The sequence below is a fragment of the Bactrocera neohumeralis genome, chromosome 6, assembly GCF_024586455.1.
Source record: "Bactrocera neohumeralis isolate Rockhampton chromosome 6, APGP_CSIRO_Bneo_wtdbg2-racon-allhic-juicebox.fasta_v2, whole genome shotgun sequence".
Taxonomy (NCBI): Eukaryota; Metazoa; Arthropoda; class Insecta; order Diptera; family Tephritidae; genus Bactrocera; species Bactrocera neohumeralis.
In genome coordinates this window covers 58480029-58493955 of record NC_065923.1, presented here as the reverse complement: position 1 = coordinate 58493955, position 13927 = coordinate 58480029, and positions in this window count along the sequence as shown.

The window sequence follows — 13927 nt, the reverse complement described above, 5'->3', positions numbered from 1 at the left end:
ATTACTCTTGCTGTAGTCTGTCCCGTTCTTTTCTATAACTTTCCTCAAACGTTCTTCCAAAGTTCCGTTCATCGTTATACCATGCCATCGGACTACGGATGTAGTTTTGTTGTATGGGTTTTCCGGATACCAAGTTTCAGGCACATCTCCTCAATTAGATCTAAATCAAATTCCTTCCTTGGTCAAAATGTTATTCTATTGGAACACCAATTGCTGATGAATACCTCCACCTCTTGGTTAGGAGTTGCGTATACCCCTGGCTATTTGCTGAAATAGTCCATGACTACCAAACTATATTTGTTTTTTAATTTACTAATAGGAAATGGATCAGCTACGTCTATGGCAATTCGCTCAAAGGGCGTTCACTAATTGACGACTCCTCGACCTCGGTCCTTTAGCTGCAAAACACTCGGTATAATTGTCTAATAATAATTATCTAATAAATTTACTTGAGAACTTCGGAACTTCTAGGTAGTAGGAAACTATCTTTTTATAGTCACAGAACATCATTCTGCCATAGGGATGCTAATCAAAAATGTGAATCGATGTTTTTTCCTATGCATCGAAATATTTCGAGAATCGGGAAGGACCTCTCCGAGCCGTTCGATACCAAACGAGGTTTCAGACAAGGCGATTCCCTATCGTGCGACTTTTTCAACCTGCTTCTGGAGAAAATAGTTCGAGCTGCAGAACTAAATAGAGAAGGTACCATCTTCTATAAGAGTGTACAACTCCTGGCGTATGCCGATGTCGCACTCGCGATTTGGCACTCACGTCACTGTTGATAGTCATAACTTTGAAGTTGTAAATAATTTCGTCTATCTTGGAACCAGCGTAAATACCACCAACAATGTCAGCCTAGAAATCCAACGCAGAATAACTCCTGCCAACAGTTGCTACTTCGGACTGAGTAGGCAATTGCTATAGGGTGCAGAGGCTTGGACGATGTCAACAACGGATGAGTCGACGTTGCGAGTTTTCGAGAGAAAAGTTCTGCGAAAGATTTATGGTCCTTTGCGCGTTGGCCACGGCGAATATCGCATTCGATGGAACGATGAGCTGTACGAGATATACGACCACATCGACACAGTTCAGCGAATTAATAGACAGCGGCTACGCTGGCTAGTTCATGTTGTTCGGATGGACGAAAACACTTCAGCTCTGAAAGTATTCGACGCAGTACCCGCCGGGGGAAGCAGAGGAAGAGGAAGACCTCCACTCCGTTGGAAGAACCAAGTGGAGAAGGACCTGGCTTCGCTTGGAATATCCAATTGGCGCCACGTAGCGAAAAGAAGAAACGACTGGCGCGCGTTTGTTAACTCGACTATAATCGCGTAAGCGGTGTCTACGACAAATAAGAAGAAGAAGAATTCATAAATCCCAGCCTTTTTTATCCAAGCTTTATAGAAATAAAATTTTGTTTGCATGTTTTGCCTGCAGTCTATTTCGCTGTTGATTTAACACTTGAGAAGCCTTCAAAAAAAGTCAGAAGCTACTGAAGTCGTGACAATCGTTAAATGCTTAGGCGGAACCGGTTCGGAAATTGCTGTTTAAAGTCTGCCAAAATCTCCAAAGGATTTTCATTTAACCGACCAACTAATGCTTTTAAGTAGACTGATAGCTTTTCCTTGGATTTACAATTTGTGTGCACTAATTTGTGGTATTCACTCCAAAGACTGAAATCTTCTAAAGTCCCGTCCGATTTATCTGAATTGGACGCGATATGGTTTTCGCTAAGACTGGTATTTATAAGATTCTTAATTTTTTGGATGGCATTTGCGCAAGCTAACGGATCGTGGAAATGGATTTTTTTAAAACGTGGGTCCAATAGCGTGGAAATAGCTAAAACTGAAACATTCTCAATACCACCCATTCATTTGTTGATTTCCATTTAGAGTGAATTTTTGTACCTCCAATAAAACAGGTTTATCAAACACATGAGCTTTTTTGAACCCTACAATGCACTAAGGGAATCACTTTCCTACTTGTGCAGTATTTTTCCCCTGATATTTCTTTTGTTAAGCAGTTATGACGCAATGTTAAGTTCCATACCCGTGAGGTATTTGAGGTGCTGTTTTATGCCAAATAAATAAAAAGGAGAGATTATAACCAAATTATATCTCGGGATATCCTAAACGCTTTCGCGTACCACTTGTTTCGGTATTGCCGGCCTTCGGCTGAGCTTTAAAAAAGTAATCAACTTTTTTAATCATTTCGATTATTTTGCAAAATATATATACATATGTATATGGCAACACTTATTAACGTGGATAACATGAAACTCTTCTGGGAATTATGTTAACAGTTGAATGACAATCCTAGCGCGATCCTAGATATATGTACATATATACATATAAATTAAGCTGGACGACAGGGGTAATGCTCGAAAATTCTACGAAAAAATGCGGCGGCTTACAGAAGGTTTCAAGACCGGAGCATACTCTTGTAGAACCCCCAAAGGTGATCTAGTCACTGATGCCCAGAGCATACTTAAATTATGGAGGGAACACTTCTCCAGGCTGCTGAATGGCAGTGAACGCACAACACCAGGAGAAGGAGAACCCGATTACCCAATCGATGACGATGGAGCAGACGCTCCATTACCCGACCATGAAGAAGTTCGAATAGCAATTGCCCGCCTCAAGAACAACAAAGCGGCAGGGGCCGACGGACTGCCGGCTGAGCTATTCAAACACGGCGGCGAAGAACTAATAGGGAGCATGCATCAGCTTCTTTGTAAAATATGGTCCGACGAAAGAATGCCCAACGATTGGAATTTAAGTGTGCTATGCCCAATCCATAAAAAAGGAGACCCCACAATCTGCGCCAACTACCGTGGGATCAGCCTCCTCAACATCGCATATAAGGTTCTATCGAGCGTATTGTGTGAAAGATTAAAGCCCACCGTCAACAAACTGATTGGACCTTATCAGTGTGGCTTCAGACCTGGAATATCAACAACCGACCAGATATTCACCATGCGCCAAATCTTGGAAAAGACCCGTGAAAGGAGAATCGACACACACCACATCTTCGTCGATTTCAAAGCTGCTTTCGACAGCACGAAAAGGAGCTGCCTTTATGCCGCGATGTCTGAATTTGGTATCCCTGCAAAACTAATACGGCTTTGTAAACTGACGTTGAGCAACACCAAAAGCTCCATCAGGATCGGGAAGGACCTCTCCGAGCTGTTCGATACCAAACGAGGTTTCAGACAAGGCGACTCCCTATCGTGCGACTTCTTCAACCTGCTTCTGGAGAAAATAGTTCGAGCTGCAGAACTAAACAGAGAAGGTACCATCTTCTATAAGAGTGTACAGCTGCTGGCGTATGCCGACGATATTGATATCATCGGCCTCAACACCCGCGCCGTTAGTTCTGCTTTCTCCAGGCTGGACAAGGAAGCACAGAAAATGGGTCTGGCAGTGAACGAGGGCAAAACAAAATATCTCCTGTCATCAAACAAACAGTCGTCGCACTCGCGACTTGGCTCTCACGTCACTCTTGACAGTCATAACTTTGAAGTTGTAGATAATTTCGTCTATATAGGAACCAGTATTAACACCACCAACAATGTCAGCCTGGAAATCCAACGCAGGATTGCTCTTGCCAACAGGTGCTACTTCGGACTGAGTAGGCAATTGAAAAGTAAAGTCCTCTCTCGACGAACAAAAGCTAAACTCTATAAGTCGCTCATAATTCCCGTAAAGCTATATGGTGCAGAGGCTTGGGCGATGACAGCAACCGATGAGTCGACGTTACGAGTTTTCGAGAGAAAAATTCTGCGAAAGATTTATGGTCCTTTGCATTGCATTGGCCACGGCGAATATCGCATTCGATGGAACGATGAGCTGTACGAGATATACGACCACATCGACATAGTTCAGCGAATTAATAGACAGCGGCTACGCTGGCTAGTTCATGTTGTTCGGATGGACGAAAACACTTCAGCTCTGAAAGTATTCGACGCAGTACCCGCCGGGGGAAGCAGAGGAAGAGGAAGACCTCCACTCCGTTGGAAGAACCAAGTGGAGAAGGACCTGGCTTTGCTTGGAATATCCAACTGGCGCCACGTAGCGAAAAGAAGAAACGACTGGCGCGCTGTTGTTAACTCGGCTATAATCGCGTAAGCGGTGTCTACGCCAATTAAGAAAAAGAAGATACATATAAATTAAGTGACTCTTGCTATATGCTACCTGTCTGATGGGCCTAATAATAAAATTCAAGCAGTTATAGATGTAATGTAACGTTGTAATCTTTGCTATCCTCTTACAAATATTTTTTTAAAAACTTTATAAATCTTGGACATCCCAACTTATTCCAGTGTAAGAGCGCCTCAAAATAAGCGTTTTTTATATCATTTTCCATTGTAACCAGATCGAGCAAAATAATGATTTTTGGACTTTTAAATTAAAATACCCAACATTTATTACAATTAAAAATTATTTTATATATGGGATCTAATATACCGCGAAACTATTTAAATCTTTTTTTATAACGTAAAAGTGTAATGCCTATATTACACGTACTTATAGTATATATATGCTAGGACATATATTTAGGCGTACTGTTGGTGAAGTAGCCGAAGCGCAGAACATTAGGAGGACTCTTGCTCTTGCAAGATTGCACGATGTAAAAAGCCTATACTGAAATATGCAAGGACAACCCATTCCAGAATCTAGTGATATATGAACGGCTGATTCGGTCAATTTATTGAGAATGACTTAGTGAATTAGCGCATCTTCTGCATTAATTTTTAACAAAAAACTGTAACAAATTTTTATAATTTAAGTAGAAATTATAAAATCTACATATTTAAAACTTACCTTCCTCAACAATTTAACGGCGAAATATTTCTTTATGTAAAATGACAGCCAAAACAGGGTTGCAATTATATTTTTACGTGTCATTGCACGATAATGCCATTGCCATTGCAAATAATTTTCTGCTTGTGTTTGTTGTTGTGCCGTTGCATCAAGGGGAAAATCCTGCAATTCGTGCACTGTGCAAGGGTTTTGCAAGAGCAAGAGAATCCCCCTACTTTGTGACTGCAAATAGTTACTATGTTTTTTATGATCGGCTTATTAAGGACAGCGACTCCTCGCCTGGCTCAGGTATGGCCAGAATGGGTGCTCTTTTGAAAACATGCCCTGAAGTTAGGGCTGTTAAATGAGAGGGAGCTGGCGAGCGTACAGTGAATGACCGGCTTCGATTCTTGTTAATACTTATAATTAATTTAAAGCCTTTTACTGATTACCATAATCACCAGTTTAAGGAGCGCTTATGAAGATGCGATAAGAGCGACCTTTGCTTTTTGTAAGTCTAGGTGCGCCACAGGCAATATTGTATGATGGTGTCGATTTTTGGACTTTTTGGAAATTTAAAAACAAATTTAAAAAATTGAAGTGCGTATGCACTAACTCGGCAAGTAGTAGCGGATCACCGCCTAGGAATTTTTTCGGAATTTGTTTTTTTTTTTTGTCATTATTGGCGAAAGCCATCCTGCGGGGAAGAAATCTGACTTTGTTTTTGCTGTCAATTCATGGAATGTTGGAAAATGGTGACTTGAGTGGAAGTCGTACGACGTACCGGCCATTATTTGTTCGAGTAGCGTTGGCTTTAGAGAGTTCTCACAATACTGTTCTTCTAAATTTGTATTTAATATAGAAGGAAGTTTCCCTATCCCTCGAAATTTGCTTAATTGTGAATAAAGGTATTTGTTTGAGGTTTCCTCAACTTGAGTTGTCATGGTGGTACCTGGTTCTGTAAATAGTTTCTTTTGAGTTTCGCTGTGTAGCATTTGAAATTTTTGTAACTTTGAGCAGAATTCTGTCTCGTGGCATTTTTCGGTATTTTGGTATTCCGTCTGTATACTTATATACGAACTAGTCCCTCAGTTTTTAAGATATCGTTTTGAAATTTTGCAAACGTCATTTTCTCTTCAAGAAGCTGCTCATTTGTCGGAACTGCCGATATCGGACCACTATAGCATATAGCTGCCATACAAAATGAACGATCGGAATCAAGTTCTTGTATGGAAAACTTTCACATTTGACAATGTATCTTCACAAAAGTTGGCACAGGTTATTTTCTAAGATAATAATGTAATATAATGTACTAAGTAATTGTTTAGATCAGCTTACTACAGCATATAGCTGCTATACAAACTGAATGGTCGGAATCAAATACTTGCATGAGAAACTTTCTCATTTGACCATATATCTTCACGAAATTTGGTATGAGTTATTGTTCATAGAAATAATGGAATATCGGAAGAATTCAGATCGGCTAACTATAGAATATAGCTGCCATACAAGCAAACAAAAACCGTACAATCTTTCGCATTGGACGTGGTATCTTCACGAAATTTGACATGGATTACTGCTTAAGGTAATAATAAAATCTCCGAAAAAATTGTTCAGATCGGATTACTATAACGTTTTTTCGTGTTTTTTTTTTTTTAATTTCTTGCAAGATTTGAGCTTGTGCCCACCTTTGCATAAGCGTTTTGTGAAAGCTTTTGTTTCAATTGTTTTTGCTAATAATTTGGGGTCTTTTGAAGCTTCTATTTTGGTCGTGTTTAATGCTTTTAGTTCTGACTATTTCTTCCTCTACTGTTCAAATATCATTGAACATGTTTACTTATCAGCAAAGCCGAAATACTATTAAAAAAATATCTGTTTTCATACATACATATGTATGTACATAAATATCCACATGAATTTACATGCAATGCGCATCCAATAAAAATGCAAGGGTATACAAGTCATAAATTTACAGATAAGATAACATTAAACACACACGCATGTATTAAATTGTACACTTGAAAACAACCCCATATCAAGCAGCATATGTGTATATATTTAAGATAGTTTTCTAAAATAGTATATAAGTAATGAAACTACAAAATAAAAATTAGAATGAAAGATTTTTCAGCTCAAATAAGTCTTTATTTTTTCCCCACCAGCGGTAAGAACTAACAGATAATTATTTGAGATTATAACAACTACCCTTTCCGCTATTTCATATTGAGTAGTTAGAAAGTCTTTCATATGTTGCCACGTTGGGCATTTTCTTCTTGAAGAGAGCGATCGCTCCCACAAAAGTAACGATTTTTCTGGTAATGCTGCCGTACTTATGTTTACCAGAATAAGGTCCCAATACATAAAACCGAAACAGTGGAAAGTTCATTAGTGCCATTACTTGCTTATCAACCAGTATTCTTTCGTTCTCGTATCTTACTTTTAGAGCTTCCCAAGCCAATTTGAAACTGTCGTCATTAAGAGCGAACTGTTTTAGTATAACGGCTGGTTAACCTTTTGCTTTGTAATACAATTTTGTGCTTTTGATAGTTTTGGATGGTGATATAAATGGCTGTAAAAATGTTCCGGAAGGACGGCCATTCTTCAGAACCTCCATAAAATGTTTCTGTGTCACATGCGGGCACCTCGAGGTGGATACCTGAACTTGCCTTTTGATTGTCTAGTTGTGGCAGCTCTACTCTTGGATGTGGAGTAGGTGTAATTGCTTTTATTAGCTTTTGTTTCTTCGTACTGGTCTATGCAGTTTTCATAAGTCGAGCAATATAGCTTCGGATTATTTTTCTAAAATATTAGTTTTATTAATGACGCTTTTTACTTTTTTTTTTTTTTGCTTTATGTTTTAATTACTTACCCGATTGTATTTCTTTATTTAATTCCTAAGAGGCGCACTGTAGTCGCAAGGCATACTTGGCACCCCCCAACCGGTGTGGGTGGTGTTCATTAGCACTGCCCAAGCAGGATGTCGGAGGCCGTATGCGTGCGGCAACCAAGAGCTACCACCTGGATGATTTGCAGGTGCCTTCCCAACACCGGGCCGAAGTCAAGGAGCTCGCGTCAAGAAGCTCTGGCGTGGCGGACCCTTAGTTCCCCTAAAGCTCACCTCGATGAGCCAAGGGTCGTAGGAAAAAGATGGACAAAACAGAACAAAAACTAACAACAACAACAACGCCGAGCAACCCAACAAGGCAACAACCAAGGATAACGGCCACATACAACGATAAGGAGAAAGGAATTGGCGCAGCTGCAGGCAGGGGAGTTCAAGGAGCTGAGCGGAAGTTTTGCTTCCTTGACGCTCTCTCGCCAGAGGAGCGTGCGCTGTTCGAGGAGCATTCCAAGGAGGATGACGACGACATGCCCTCATGTAGCGGCGCTCGGCGGACGAAAGCGACTGTGACCGCTGATGAAGCTGCGAGCACCACCTAAACCCCCTTCAGTAAGCTTAGCCGCTCAGACTCAGGGGAGTTACATCAGGCAGAGACCGATGGTGCTCGCAAGAGGAGGAGGAAGCGCAAAAGGGGTGGGCTACGCCCTCTCCCGGCAGCTGGCAAACCCGGCGGTTGCGATGACCCTCGCAGGAAGGGCATGAGCAGTGCCAGCCTTAAGTGGTACCTGCGGCACCTCCGGGATGGGAAGACTCCCGAGGTGGCGTAAGCTATGGCCAACGAACAGTGCAACCCTGACCGCAGTGCGAGGTGACGGAAGGCCAGCGCCTTTGGTCACCTATGCTCAGACCGCGAAGCGTAAGAGCGGGCAAACCACGCCGCAGGAACCCCCCAGCTCCAAAAGAATGAGGGGCGGTAGCACGAGCACAGCCGGAGGCCAACCATCCGCACCGGTTCCTTCCGGGTGGAGGAGGGGCGGCGCAGATATGCATTGCTGTACTGCCTCAAAATTACCCGGCGGAGTCGCTGAAATCGGAGGAGCTTACCGTGCTTCAGGACCTCCTCATGGAAGAGGTATTCAGAGGGAATGAATACGCGGCGTCCTTCCTTGGGGTGGAGTTCAAAGGAGGCATGTTGCAGGTAGACTGCAAGGACGAGACGTCCGCCAACTGGCTACGGAAGTTTGCCCCAAAGCTGGAGGGCTGGAAGGGTCCCGTCCTCTGTGCAAGAAGGGCGGAAGACCTACCGGTCATGCACAGCATGACGATGTTCCTCCCCCGGTGCGGAGACAAGCCTTATGAGTTTGCTCTAGGTCTGGTCAAGAACCAGAACCTGGGCCTTAGTATCTCGGCCTGACGCGTCTTCAACAGTAAGGTTGAGGAAAAAGGAGACATGAAAGGATGGAGACTGTACTTGTACATAGATGGCGGGTTGTACACGTACGTCCGAGCAGCGATCTTCCGCCTGTACTACAGGTTCAGCACGGTGGTCATAAGGCCACGCAAGCCCGTAGCCACCGGGAGCAAGGAGCCAGATGAGGCTGCTACTCAACCAAGCGCGAGTAACACGAAACAGGCTACAACTGTGGCGGCCTCGGAGATGGAGAGTATGCAGGTGGATGAGGTTGCAAATCAACCCAACGTGAGCAGGGCTGAGCAGGCTACGCCTGCTGTGACCTCCCCAATGAAAGTTCCTGTGGGCAGGGAGCAGAGCTACCCTCCACCCAGGAACTCCTCGATGGGCCAGGAGACCAGATGGATGGCAGCGCGAATGACGGCGGGGATGAGGATTTGCCCCTCAACGAACCACTACTATAGTGGCCGCCGACACGGAAGTCGCCCAGGTGAACCTGTATCACGTGGCGGCAGCTTCGGCTGCCAGAACGAGCATTTTTACATCGGATAAACTGGGCATCCTGCTACAGAGGAGAGGTTAAAGGCCTCAAGACAGAGTTCAACAAGGTAATCTGGGATATCTCTAGCGAGAGGCCTAGAACCTGTATAGTGGTCAGGAAAAATATTGAATTCTTCTGTTCTCAGAGTTCCTGACGCAGGATCTGGTGGCGGTGCAAGCCAGGGACTTTGAAGGCAAAGACTTCGTCTTGGCATCAGCCTATTTGGTGGTGTACTGCAAGAGGTACATCCTGCCCCTAATCATCGGCTGTGACGCGAACGCCCTCCACGTGGAACGGGGCAGTACGAACTGCAACGCAAGAGGTGAGTCTCTTTTAGAGTATGTACTAGGCAGTAACTTAGCTATAGAGGATGTGGGGTGTGAACCCACCTTCATAACAATAAGTAGGAGAGAGGTGCTTGATATCACCTTGAGCAACGAGCCTGCGAACGGATTGGTCTCACAATGGAGGATTTCAACGGAGCCCTCCCTGTCAGACCACAGAATTGTAAGGTTCGCGCTAAAGGTAAAGGTCAGACAACTCCCCCCTAGACTCAACCCTCTGAGGGCAAACTGGAATACCTTCAGGGAGATGCTAAGTGAGGAATTCAGCAGGGAGGGGCAGACTGACGATAGCGTTACAGGCCCAGGAATGGAGAGCAGGTTATCTGCGCTAACGGGTCTATCATTAACGCGTATCATGGCAGTTGCCCCCTAAAAGTGCCCACAGACAGACGCAACTGTCCCTGGTGGTCAAGGAAACTTGCAGATATCAGGAAAAAAGTACGGAGTCTATTTAATAAAACGAAACCTATGGGGGTCTGGGAAGAATATAGGGGCAACCTCACCTTATACAATAAGGAGATTAGGTTTGCAAAGCAGGCAAGCTTCAGGAGATTCTGTGAAAATGTCACTTCCACACCAGAAACGGCTCGGCTGCATTAGGCACTGGCTAGAGGCAAGACTGACACAGTTCTAGCAATCAAACGAAGTGACGGAACATTTACGACCAGCGCAGAAGGCAGAGCTACGGAAATTCTGCGGGCGCACTTCCCGGAGACAATTCGGGAAGACCAGTGTCTACCCGTGATCGAACACCAGCCATCCCGCTCGGATTGGATAATCGCTAAGCAATTATACGCCGCGGATTCGATCTAGTGGGCAATGGACTCGTTTGAGAAATTCAAGTCTCCGGGAGTGGATGGCACCTTTCCAGCGCTCTTACAACAGAGGGCGCAGATTCTGCTGCCATACCTGGTTCGGCTGCTGAGGGAGAACCTCGCAATGGCGTACATCCCTGAACAATGGAGGACGGCTAAGGTGATCTTCATACCCAAAGTAGGAAGGAAGGACTATTCTCTGGCTAAATCCTTCAGGCCAATTAGTCTAACTTCTCTCCTACTGAAAACTATGGAAGAGATCGTAGACCATGAAATAAGTTCGAAGGCGCTGAAGAGTGCACCCCTGCATGCTGCTCAGCATGCATACAGAGCGGGCTGATCCACTAATACGGCTCTGTACCAGTTAACCGGTATGATAGAGAGTTCACTGGAGAGAGGGGAGGTGATGCTTTGCGCATTCTTGGACATCGAAGGCGCCTTTGACAACACGTCTCATAGGTGTGTAGCGAGGGCACTGGAGAAAAGGAATGTGGCAGCACCGGTTCGTAAATGGATAAAGGCCGTACTGCGCATCAGAATTGCTGAGACTGCAGTAGGAGATACAAGGATTAGTCTTGGCACAACAAGAGGCTGCCCACAGGGGGGTGTGCTATCACCCCTTCTATGGAGTCTTGTCGTGGACGACCTGTTAGCACAGCTAACAGTCAGTGGGATCCGCTGCCAGGGGTATGCGGACGACATTGTTATTATAGCCAAAGGTAAATTTGAGGACACTCTCTGCGACCTAATACAAAGAGGTTTAAACCTGGCAAAGGGGTGGTGTAGTGGGATTGAATTGAATATCAACCCCTCCAAGACGGCCGTAGTCACGCTCACGAGACGCAGGTTCCTACCCGCTCTCAGGAATCTCACACTTGGGGGTAGAGAGATAGAGATGCCAACAAGGTCAAATATCTTGGTCTCACGCTGGATTCTACTTTGCGGTGGAAGCAGCATGTAAACCTGACCTTGGTCAAAGCGACAAAAGCAATAATGGTGTGCAATCAGCTGGCGGGAAAATCCTGAGGCTGTAAGCCAAGGATCTTTAGGTGGCTGTACACCATGATTTTGCGACCGATAATCACGTACGGGGCGGTGGTCTGGGCCTCAATAGCGTCGCAGATTTCGGTAGGGATCCAACTATCAAAGCTGCAACGGCTAGCCTGTGTCTGCATGACGGGCGCAATGCGCACTTATCCAACGGCAGCACTGGAGGTCCTGCTTGTACTCACACCGCTTCATTTAGTGATCGGTCAAGTAGCCAAGCACACACTTCTGCAAATAACGGCAGAGGGGTGTGGCAAAAGCAAGGTAATCTCGTCCCCTAGGATGGAAGGGATAAGTGGCAATATACCATTAGCCCTCCTCCCGAAGGACAGCATTACCAAAACAGTTAACTTAACGAAGAAGTTTAAAGTTAACCTCGGCAGCAAGGATGAGTGGAACGACTCCACTCTCGAGCTGATGTTGAGGAATAGTACGTTGAGGTGGTACACCGACGGCTCGAAAACGTCGGAGGAAATCGGTCCAGGGATCGCGGGTCCACGCACCAAGCTCTCCATACCTATGGGAAGTTTTCCGAGCATTTTCCAGGCAGAATTTTTTGCCATAAGTTGGTACATAAAGATAAACCTCCATCGCAACTATCGCAATGAGCGAATAACCATACTTAGCGATAGTCAAGCGGCACTAAGAGCGATCTCCTCCTACGAGATGAAATCGCTACTAGTGCAGGAGTGTAGAGAACGGCTGAACAGCCTAATGGAACGGAACCAGGTGCACCTAATCTGGGTGCCTGGACACAGAGGTATAGCCGATAACGAACTGGATGAGCTCGCCCGCTCCGCAGCCTCCACCAGAGTAGGTTTAAATTTGTAATTAAGCTCCCTAGGAATAAACTCAGGCTACTGGTCGCATTTTATACCGGCCGCTGCAAACTGAATAGGCATTTATATAACATAGGCCTATCCGCTTGCGCTAACTGCCGGTTCTGCGACAGGGAGCCTGAAACACCGGAACACCTGCTAATCGACTGCACAGCAGTCTGAAAACGCAGGTTTAAGGCCCTCGCATCCATGTTTCCGGATAGGGATCACGTTGCCTCTACTAGCACCCGGCAGAATATTGGACTTTATCAATATGCTCGGGCTAAGTGAGTCCTTGTGATTTAGGGGAGGGCACAATAGACCTAAGGTCGTGGTGCATTCCTCATTTATCAATCTAATCTAAATCTAATATATGTCCGAATGAATCTGAGGCAACCTTTTTTTTCAACTGAAAACCAGGCTAAAAACTTTCGAAAATGTGAAAAAAAGTCACTCAAAAGATAAGCTCTTAATATTAATTATTAAGAGGTGCCTGTTTCAAATTTTCTATTTTCCATATAAATTACATGGAAAAAAAAAAAATTTGTTGTGGTGGTATTGTTATATATTATATTGATATAAATTACATGGAAAAAAAAAAAATTTGTTGTGGTGGTATTGTGGTATTGTGCGGAGGTTATTATATGTGCACGCGATGGCTGCCAGTAGGGATGGTAAACTCGATTCGGATTCTACTCGAGAATCGAGTTTTCTCGTAAAATAATCGATTTTTTTTGGATAATTAATAATTTAACCATAATACGTTCACTTATCAATATGATTTTCATGTGTGTCACTGCACTATTTTAATATATTCTTGTTCTCAGCACTTTTTTGGTTTTGTATACGTCTATATGTAAATATGTAGATGTATTAATATATATTTAGTGTGTCAGGAACGATTTACTTTTTATTACCGCTCCCTTAGTAATATATACAGCTGTGTTCATGGAAATAGTAGTGCCGGAGGGTTCAAACTATAAAACACAAAATTCAAGTTAAAAATACAAACTATGAATTTTACATCTCTAAAAATAATTTCTGTCTATTTCTATGTATATACACAGTTTTATTTTTTTAATATATTTGTATATTTGGCTAACAAGCATTATTCAAAAAGAAAATTTAGAAATGTGCCTGCTCATGAAAATAGTAGTGCTCATTTTGTTAAAAGAAAAATAGAAAAAAATGCAGATAAAAATTTTAATTTTATATAGTAAATCTTTTCGATCTACTAATATTTGATTCTAAAGCCTTTATATTTTATTACATCCATACACCGACGTTGCATAAGAAATATTAGA